Here is a 9,778-nt window from a genome sequence, read left to right as displayed (position 1 = left end):
GATAACTTCAGACCCACTGGTTTGATTTATAGTGATTAACAATTATTGCCACAGTGTTTGCTCATAGATTTGTTAGTTTCAATTGTTGATGAAAACCAATCTGTATCTATGTGTAATGCAGTATATATACACTCACACACACATATATATATATATTTACTGTGTGTATATATATATACACACACACATTATAAAAATATCAGACTAGCTTCTGACTAATTTATTATCCTGATCTTATATCGGATAACAGCGATAGGTAGGTTGGTAGGTAGGTAGGAAGATATCGTGCCTTTTCCCATTATGTATCTTACTTTTATACACTATTTTAAATGACAATATACTCGTCATTAATATTAAGATTCTAGGATTACGAGAAGATGCAGGTGTGGGTGGGAGAAGGTGACCACCTTCAGAGGTTTGCAGTTCCACCAGGGAAGGAAGAAGTGCGAAGAGGGAGGCCAGCAGCAACATTGCACTGCCACCAAAGGTCAGACAAGAGGAACCCAAAGCCAGGTTGCAAACCACAGCGCTGAGGGATCAACCGTTGCTGAAGAAAGGCAGGTGGAGGACACAGAGGGCCCTTGGTGGACGCCAATGCCTCCGAGAGTGGCACTGATGAAGACACACACAGAACACACAGCAACCCCAACAGCCATGAGCAAAGCCAGAGAACAGAGAGGAAAGAACCTGGAAGGAGGCAGATGGTCAAATGGCCTAAAGCCAACGAAGTTGCGGTCTGGCAGAAGCTGGACAAGGACCTCAGCCTTATCCTGGAGCATTCACTGCGCGGCCAGGTGGAAGCCAAGCTGAACCGCATTGGAGACATCCTGTATGATGAATGCAGCGGCAGATTCGGAGTAACTGCTGAAAAGCGGAAAGCTTGCCCAGTGCAGAAGGGGAGGAGGGAGAGAGAAATCGAGCAGTTGGTGAAGAGGCGGCGTCAACTCCGGAAACAGTGGAGGAAGGCAAGCAGAGAGGAGAAGGAGGGCCTGAAGCCACTGTGGGACGAGGTGAAAAAAGATCTTGCCGGCCTACGGAGGGCAGAGCACATCCGTAAGCGCAGAAGGCGGAAGGAGAAAGAGAGGAGTAACTTATTCAAAAATCCCTTCAAGCATGCCAGACAGCTGCTAGAGGACAAGAGAAGCGGAAAGCTGGAGATTACCAAGTCTGAGCTGGAGAACTACATCAAGGAGCAGTACAGTGACCCAGTGAAGTCAACTCCACTGGGATCCCCTGGTTATGTTCCTCGCCCAGCTCCCCCAGCATTCCTCTTTGATGCTGCCCTCCCCAAACTCAGCGAGGTAGCAGAGGTGGTCCGGAAGGCAAGAGCAGCCTCAGCCCCAGGCCCTAACGGGATACCATACAAGCTGTACAAGTACTGCCCAGGGGTCCTGAGACACCTCTGGAATCTGCTGAGAGTGGCCTGGAAAAACCAAGTCATCCCTTCAGAATGGCAAAGAGCTGTCACAGTTTTCATCCCAAAGGAGCAGAACTCCAGTACGATCAGCCAGTTTAGGAGTATCGCCCTCCTGAATGTTGAAGGGAAGATCTTCTTCTCCATCCTGGCCAAGAGGTTGACCAGCTACCTCACAGGAAACGGGTACATCGACACCAGCTGCCAGAAGGCAGGTGTGCCAGGCTTCCCAGGGTGTGTGGAACACTCTGCAGTCATATGGGAGCAGAAAAGAAAGAGAGGTGACCTGCATGTTGTGTGGCTCGACCTTGCCAACGCATATGGGTCGGTCCCCCACCAACTCATCGAGTTCGCCTTGGATTTCTTCCATGTCCCAGTCTGTATGAGAGCCCTGGTGGCCAAGTACTTTGGAGACCTCCAGATGTGCTGCACCCATCAGGACTTCACAACAGGCTGGCAACAGCTGGAAGTAGGCATTGCCATGGGATGCTCAATCTCGCCCATCCTGTTCGTTGCAGCCTTCGAGATCATCCTCATAGGGGCTAGGAAGATGGTCGGAGGAGTGAAACTGCGGTCAGGGCAAAGGCTACCAGCAGTGAGAGGCTACATGGACGATATCACCACCATACTCCAGACAGCAGCATGCACAACAAGACTGCTGAAGAGGATAGATGAGCTTGTGAGCTGGACGAGGATGAAGATCAAACCCCCCAATCATGCAGTCTGTCAATCAGGAAAGGAGTCAGAAGCGACAACACCATCTTTGTCGCGGGCGGTGAGAATATTCCATTGCTGGCAGATCAACCTGTTCGTAGCTTGGGTCGCACCTACACAGCAGAGCTCTCTGGCAGGCAGATGGGGGAGACGGTGAGGAAGCAGCTCGCAGATGGCCTGGCCAAGATCAATCAAAGCCAACTCCCCCGAAAGTACAAAGTATGGTGTTACCAGTTCATACTGTACCAAAGGGTGATGTGGCCACTGAAGATGAGTGAAATCCCCTCCTCAGTGGTAAGCAAGATGGACGGGCTGGCAAAGTCGTACATCAGGAAGTGGCTGGGACTACCAAAATGCCTCTCAGACGTAGGCCTCTTTGGTAGGAACACGCTACAACTACCACTGCAATCCATCAGCGTGGGTTACAAGCAAGAGAAGGCTCGGTTGGTGCTGGAACTGAGGGAATCCACTGACCAGCTGGTGAGAGCAGCGGGCACCCAGATAAGAACGGGAAGAAAGTGGAAAGCCCAAGAAGAGGTCGACATGGCGATCGGCAGGCTGAACCACCGCAAGGTGGTCGGCAGAGTCCAGGAGGGTCGAGCAGGCCTTGGGAGGGGCAATACTCCCTTGTTCTGGTCAAAGGCTTCTAAAGAAGACCGAAGAGCCATGGTGGTGGCAGAAGTGGCAAGAACTGAGCAGGAACGCCTTAACATCAAAGCGGTGTCCCAGGGCCAGCAAGGACGTTGGACGTCATGGGAAGGTCTCATAGACAGGTCCATGTCATGGTCTGAACTATGGAAGATCCCCCAAGCTAGGCTCAGCTTCCTGATCAGAGCAACATATGACACCTTGCCTTGTCCCCGAAGCATCCACCAATGGTTTGGTGCCGAAGAGACCTGTCCCCTTTGCAATACAATCAACGCAAGCCTCCAGCACATCCTGGCGGGCTGCACAACAGCGTTGTCCCAAGGCCGCTACAGGTGGCGACACGACCAAGTTCTGAAGAAGCTGGCAGAGGTGTCAGAGTCATGCAGAAAGGAGGAAAACAGCAGACCTTTCGCTCCAGTACGACATCCCATCCTGTTTGCGAGGGCAGGAGAAAATGTCAGACCCTCCCGCCAGAGAGATACAGCGAGACTCCTCTCACCGGGAAGTGAGTGGACCATGAGGGTCGACCTGGGGAAGCAGCTCCAGTTCCCCAGGGAGATTGTGGAAACAGCCCTGCTGCCAGACCTCATCATGTGGTCAGAGGCTTGTAAGACAGTCCTCATGAAGGAACTCACTGTACCATGGGAGGGAGGTATGGAGGCTGCTTATGAGCGGAAGCGCGCCAAGTACTCTGATCTGGCGGCAGAGTGCAGGGAGGCGGGCTGGAAAGCTGTTATCTGCCCTGTGGAAGTGGGGTGTAGGGGCTTCGTAGGTTCCTCAACTGCTCGTCTACTCCGCGACATGGGATGTACAGGAGCGGGGCATCGGGAAGTCATGAAAGAGCTGGTAGAGGAGGCGGAGAAAGGCAGCTTCTGGCTGTGGCTAAGGAGGAAGCAGAAGGGTTGGGGGACAAACACCTAGGGCATCAGCAGGGGGTGGCAGGGACAGATCCCTGCCATCGCACCGCCAACGCGAGACGTACTGGGGTTAAAGGTGCAAAACGTTGATGAGTGGTGGTCCCCAGCTGATGACCCGTTTAGGCCCACAGAGGTGTTCAGTGGGCGGTCACAGCACACCTGGTCAAAAGGCACTGGAGGAGATGCGTCAGGCAGCAATCCGCAGCAGGAATACCAACACCTTTATCTTGAAATGCCGTAACTAAAAATTATCACATCTCAAGTAGATCTTCGAACAACAACTGAAGTGGTTACAAGTCAACACAACGGTCCCTTTATTTATAGTGGATGCATAAAAATAACACAAAATATACTGCGTACAGTTTCACATGACAAACTTCAGTTTGCTTTCGTTGACTTAGGAAGCCTGCCCCCAGATGCAGAAGGAAATGACCACCCCTGAAATTAAGATCCCCTGCTTGTGTTCAAGTTCAAGTTCAAGTTCAAGTTCAAGAGATCATTTGTCACATACATACACATACGGTCATACATATATGCAGTGAAATGTCATGACACCCGGTGATTACGCACAATAAGCTCTATAAGCTCTAAAAATACTAAAAATACCAAAATGTGCTTAATCACGACCGGAGCTAGGAGGGAGCCAAACGCACGACACAGAGATGGGGAAGCAGACAAAGGATGTTTTTTAGACAACACCGTGGAGATAGCCGGAGGGATCCGGTCGGGTAGGGAAGGAGCAGGGCAGGGATGATGACGACCGGGCAGGAGGGTCCAGGATCCGGGTGGAGAAACGGGGAACCGGGCTTAGATGGAGAGGGATGGACAGGCTTGGTCGAGGAGAGGAGACAAACAGGTCAGAATCATAATAGTATTTTTTGCCAAGTAAGTTTACACGAACAAGGAATTTGTCTTGGTGTTCGGTGCAAACAGGAAGCAAATGTAAAACAATAAGTAAAATATTGGTGAAATAAATAAGCATATGTAAACCAAGGCTATTTTTATTTTTTATTTTAATAAAGCTGTACAGTTGTGCAGGAATGTGCAAATGCTCAGTATAGTGTGTGACAGTATGTGCAATGTTCACGGATAAAGTCCAGAGAATGAGGAATGTGCGTTAATGTAACACATTAAGGCGTAGTGGGAGGGGTCTTGTTGATGAGGCCAGTTGCAGATGGGAAGAAACTTCTTGCGGCATGAGGTTTTGGCCTTGTTAGACCGCAGCCTCCTGCCAGAGGGAAGTGTTTCAAAGAGTTTGGGTGGGAGAGGTCAGCCACAGTCTTATGTGCGCGCCTCAGGGTCCTGGAGGCATACAGGTCCTGGAGAGATGGCAGATTGCAGCCTAACCTTCTCATACCTAATACATAATACCTTCTCAGCAGAGCGAATGACACGCTGCAGTCTGCCCTTGTCCTTGGTGGTTGCAGCAGCGTACCAGATGATGATGGAGGAGGTGAGAACAAACTCAATGATGGAGGTGTAGAAGTGCACCATCATCGTCTCTGCCAGGTTGAACTTCCTCAGCTGCTGCAGGAAGTATGTTCTCTGCTGGGCTTACTTGACGATGGAGCTGATGTTCAGCTCCCACTTGAGGTCCTGGGAGATGATGGTTCCCAGGAAGCGGCAGGACTCCACAGAGTTGACTGGGGAGTCAAACACGCGGATGGGGGTGAGTAGGGCAGCGTTCTTTCAGAAGTCCACAACCATCTCCACTGTCTTTACAGCGTTGAGCTTCAGGTTGTTGTGGCTGCACCAAGTCACCAGATGGTCAAGCTCCCACCTGTAGGCAGACTCATCCCCACCAGAGATGAGCCCAATGAGGGTGGTGTCGTCAGCAAATTTCAGGAGCTTGACAGACTGGTGGCTGGAGGTGCAGCTGTTGGCGTACAGGGAGAAGAGCAGAGGAGAAAGAACGCAGCCTTGCTGATGGTCCAGGAGTCAGAGACGTGTTTTCCTAGCTTCACATGCTGCTTCCTGTCAGACAGGAAGTCCGTGATCCACCTGCAGGTGCTGTCAGGCACGGCCAGCTGGGAGAGCTTGTCCTGCAGAGGTGCTGGGATGATTGTGTTAAAGACGGTGCTGAAATCCACAAACAGGATCCTGGCGTAGGTTCCTGATGAGTCCAGGTGCTGGAGGATGAAGTGGAGGGCCAAGTTTACTGCATCGTCTACAGACTTCTTGGCTCTGTAGGCGAACTGCAGGGGCTCCAGGAGAGGGTTTGTGATGGATTTGAGGTGGGAAAGCACAAGGCGTTTGAAAGACTTCATCACCACAGAGGTCAGGGTGACGGGTCTGTAATCATTAAGTCCTGTGGTCCTTGGCTTCTTTGGGACTTGGATGATGGTGGAGAATTTAAAGCAGGCTGGTACATGGCATTACTCCAGTGAGGTGTTGAAAATGTCTGTGAACACCTGAAACAGCTGATCAGCACAGTGCTTCAGGGTGGATGGAGAGACAGAGTCTGGTCCGGCTTCTTTGCGGGGGTTCTGCCTCTTGAAGAGCCTGTTGACGGCCCTCTCCAGGATGGAAAGAGTCGTCACTGTGGTGGGGGAGGAGGGGGGGGGGCTCTGAGTTGAGTAGGTGTGAAGAGGTCCAGTCTCCTGCTGTGGTGGGGGAGGTGGAGCTGTTTGGCTGGGGCTGGTGGAAGGTGTCACCGGCGATGGTGTCAGGACTGTCCCATTGCCTTTCAAAGTGACAGTAGAAGTTGTTCAGGTGGTTGGCCAGGCGTGAGTTGTTCAAGGAGTGAGGTGTTTTTGGTTTGAGGTTCGTGATTTTTCTGAACCCTTTCTAGACAGAGGCAGAGTCATTGGCGGAAAACTGGTGTGTAGTCTCTTTGAGTACAGTCGTTTAGCAACTCGCACCTCTTTGCTAAACCTGTACTGAGCCACTTTAAACATGTCTCTGTCCTCACTCCTAAACGCCTCTTCCTTCTCTAGCCTTAGCTGTCTGAGTTTAGCTGTGAACCAGGGCTTGTCGTTGTTATAACTCACCCTGGTGCGTGATGGTACACAGCTCTCCTCACTGAAGCTGATGTATGATGTCACAGCCTCTGTGTACTCATCCAGACTGTTGGTAGCAGTCCTGAAATCGTCCCAGTCGGTGCAGTCCAAGCACGCCTGAAGATCCTCCACAGCTTCACTGGTCCACTTCTTAGATGTCCTCACCACAGGTTTATACAGCTTTAATTTCTGCCTGTATGCAGGAATCAGGTGGACCATGACGTGGTCAGAGTGTCCCAGTGCAGCTCGGGGGATGGCGTGATAGGCATTGCTCACTGTGGTGTAACAGTGGTCCAAAATATTCTCCTCTCTGGTGGGGCATTTAATAAACTGTCTGTATTTGGGGAGATCAGGGCTGAGGTTTCCTTTGTTAAAGTCGCCTAGGACAATAACTAGGGAGTCTGGGTTTACTGTTCCACGCACCTTATCTGGTCGGTGAGCATGCACTGTGTGTCCTGCACGTTGTCTTGCGGTGGTATGTAAACACCAACCAGTATGAATGAAACAAACTCACAGGGAGAATAGAAGCGTTTGCAGTTAATGAAGAAAGATTCCAGATCAGGAGAACAGTGCTGTAGGATCACTGTCACGTCATTACACCAGCTACTGTTAGTGTAAAAACACAAACCTCCACCTTTTGTTTTGCCGCCGGAAAGTTCTGTGCCCAATCCGCTCTGAAGAGTTGGAAGCCTGCCAGCTGCAGCGCGGAGTCCTGTGTCGTTCCGCTCAGCCCCAACAGTAGTTGAAGTTGTCCAGTTTGAGCTCCCGGAAATGTCACAAAAAACGGATTTAACAAACAAAATGAGACATAACCAGGCACACTGAAACACAGAGGTGGCCATACAAGGCGCCATCTGGTGCTCATCTTAGGTTATGGCAGGACGAAACAAGGAGACATCAACTAGGAGCTAGGAACTGGCCAAGAGCAGTACAACTTTGGTAAGCTAGTTGATGGTCTGGCGATGAGTGACTGGGGAGCTGGAGAATAAATACTGTGCGGGTGACGAAGGTAATTGATCCCAGGTTTGTGAAACTGGTCAAAGGGAGGAGCAAGGATTGGGGCAAGAGCAGCCTCTAGTGGCGCTGGGAAGCCGTGGGCCTGACAGTACCCCCTCTACGGACGTTGTCCAGCAGGCACCGCACTGTGTAGGCCGGGTAATCTCGATGGTGCGGGGGTGGTGGGGCCTTTGCAGGGGGGGCTGCAGACTACTGGCTACATGGACACATGAGCAGTTGGGTGGACACAGAGGGAGGAAGGCGGAGACGTCCGGCACAGGGGTTGATGATGGACTCAATGGGGAAGGGACCAACATTCCGGGGAGCGAGTTTTCTGGAGTCCAACTTGAAGGGCAGGTCTTTGGTGGAGAGCCACACCTTGGGAGGTGCCAGTTCGCTTGCCGCTGGGACCTGGTGGATGCCTGGAGTAGGGCAGAGCGGGCCCTCTTCCATGTCCTCTGGCAGCGAGGGATGTGGGCCTGGACGGAGGGTACGGCGATCTCAGCCTCCTGGGCAGGGAACAGCGGGGGTTGGTAGCCCAGAGAGCAGTGGAACGGTGACAGGCCGGAGGAGGTGTTGACCTTGGTGTTGTGGGCGTATTTGGCCCACGGCAGCTGGTCACTCCAGAAGGAGGGGTTGGTGGTCGGAAGGCAGCGGAGCATAGCATCCACCTCCTGGTTTGCCCGCTCCGTCTGGCCGTTGGTCTGGGGGTGGAAACCCGAGGAGAGACTGACTCCAGGGCCGAGCAGAAGGCACGCCAGACAGGTCAGGTCCATCCCCATCCTCCCTCGGCCAATGATGAATCCTAGGAAGGAAACGGCCGGAACATGACAGATACATTTCTCGGCCTTGACGAACAGACGGTTCTCCAGGAGCCGCTGCAGCACCAAGTGAATGTGTCTCTCGTGGTCGGAAAGGGATTGGGAAAAGATCAGGATGTCATCTAGGTACACAAAGACAAATGAATTGAGCATGTCCCGGAGAACATTGTTAATCAGGGCCTGGAAGACAGCTGGGGCATTTGACAGACCGAAAGGCATTACCAGATATTCAAAGTGTCCGAGCGGGGTGTTAAAGGCAGTCTTCCATTCATCCCCGTTGTGAATGCGGACCAGGTGGTAGGCGTTGCAGAAGTCAAGTTTGGTGAAGTGGGTGGCACCCCAGATGGGAAAAATACTGAGTCCATCAGAGGCAAGGGATATTTGTTCCTCACCATGATGTCATTGAGTGCCCTGAAGTCAATGTTGGGATGGAGGGTTTTGTCTTTCTTGACGACAAAAAAGAACCCCGTGCCCAGTGGTTATGAAGAGGGGCGAATGATCCCGGCGGTGAGGGCGTTGCTTAGGTAGGTCTCCATGGACTCCTGTTCGGGCCCAGAGAGGTTATGCAGGCGACTGCAGGGGAGGGGGCACCTGGCAGGAGGTGGATTGTGCAATCGTAGGGGTGATGAGGTGGCAGGACAGCGTGACCTGCTTACTGAAAACCGGGGCCAGGTCCAGATATTGCTCCGGAAAAGAGGACAGGTTGGGCTGTTGGGGACCGCCGGCGGTCCGGAGTACCCCAGAACCAGGGGGAATGGATGAGGAAGAACCCCATAGACTCACGGTTGTTTCCGGAGAGTAGCAGCTCGAGGGCCGTCTGGTAGGTAATCCGGGTCAAATGTGACCCCGACAGTCCATTGACCTAGAGTGGTGTGGGGAGAGGGACGGGAGGGACGGGTGTCAATCCCAGCTGGCGTGCTACTCCCAGGTCAAGAAAACTCTCGTCCGCCCCGGAATCTATGAGAGCGGAAGAAGAGAGTGTTATACCTCTCCACAAGAGGGTAGCGGGGAGAAAAGGACGGAAGAGAGGGTTTGAGCTCGAGCAGCCGGAACGTAAACCTACCGAGGAGTCGTCTCCTCCCGGCCGGACCGGGCAGGTGGTTAGGAGGTGTCCCAGACGGCCGCAAGACAGACAGGCGCCTTCTGTAGGCGGCGGGCTCGTTCCTCGGGGGAGATCCAGGAGTGACCGTGTTGCATGGGCTTGCATCGGAGCGACTCAGGGGACTTCGGGGGCGCCCGAGAGTAGTCGGCGCTGGAGACTGGGGCGTG

Source organism: Zeus faber (assembly GCF_960531495.2).
Source record: "Zeus faber genome assembly, chromosome: 11".
Lineage (NCBI taxonomy): Eukaryota > Metazoa > Chordata > Actinopteri > Zeiformes > Zeidae > Zeus > Zeus faber.
Note: the sequence above shows the minus strand (reverse complement) of the source record.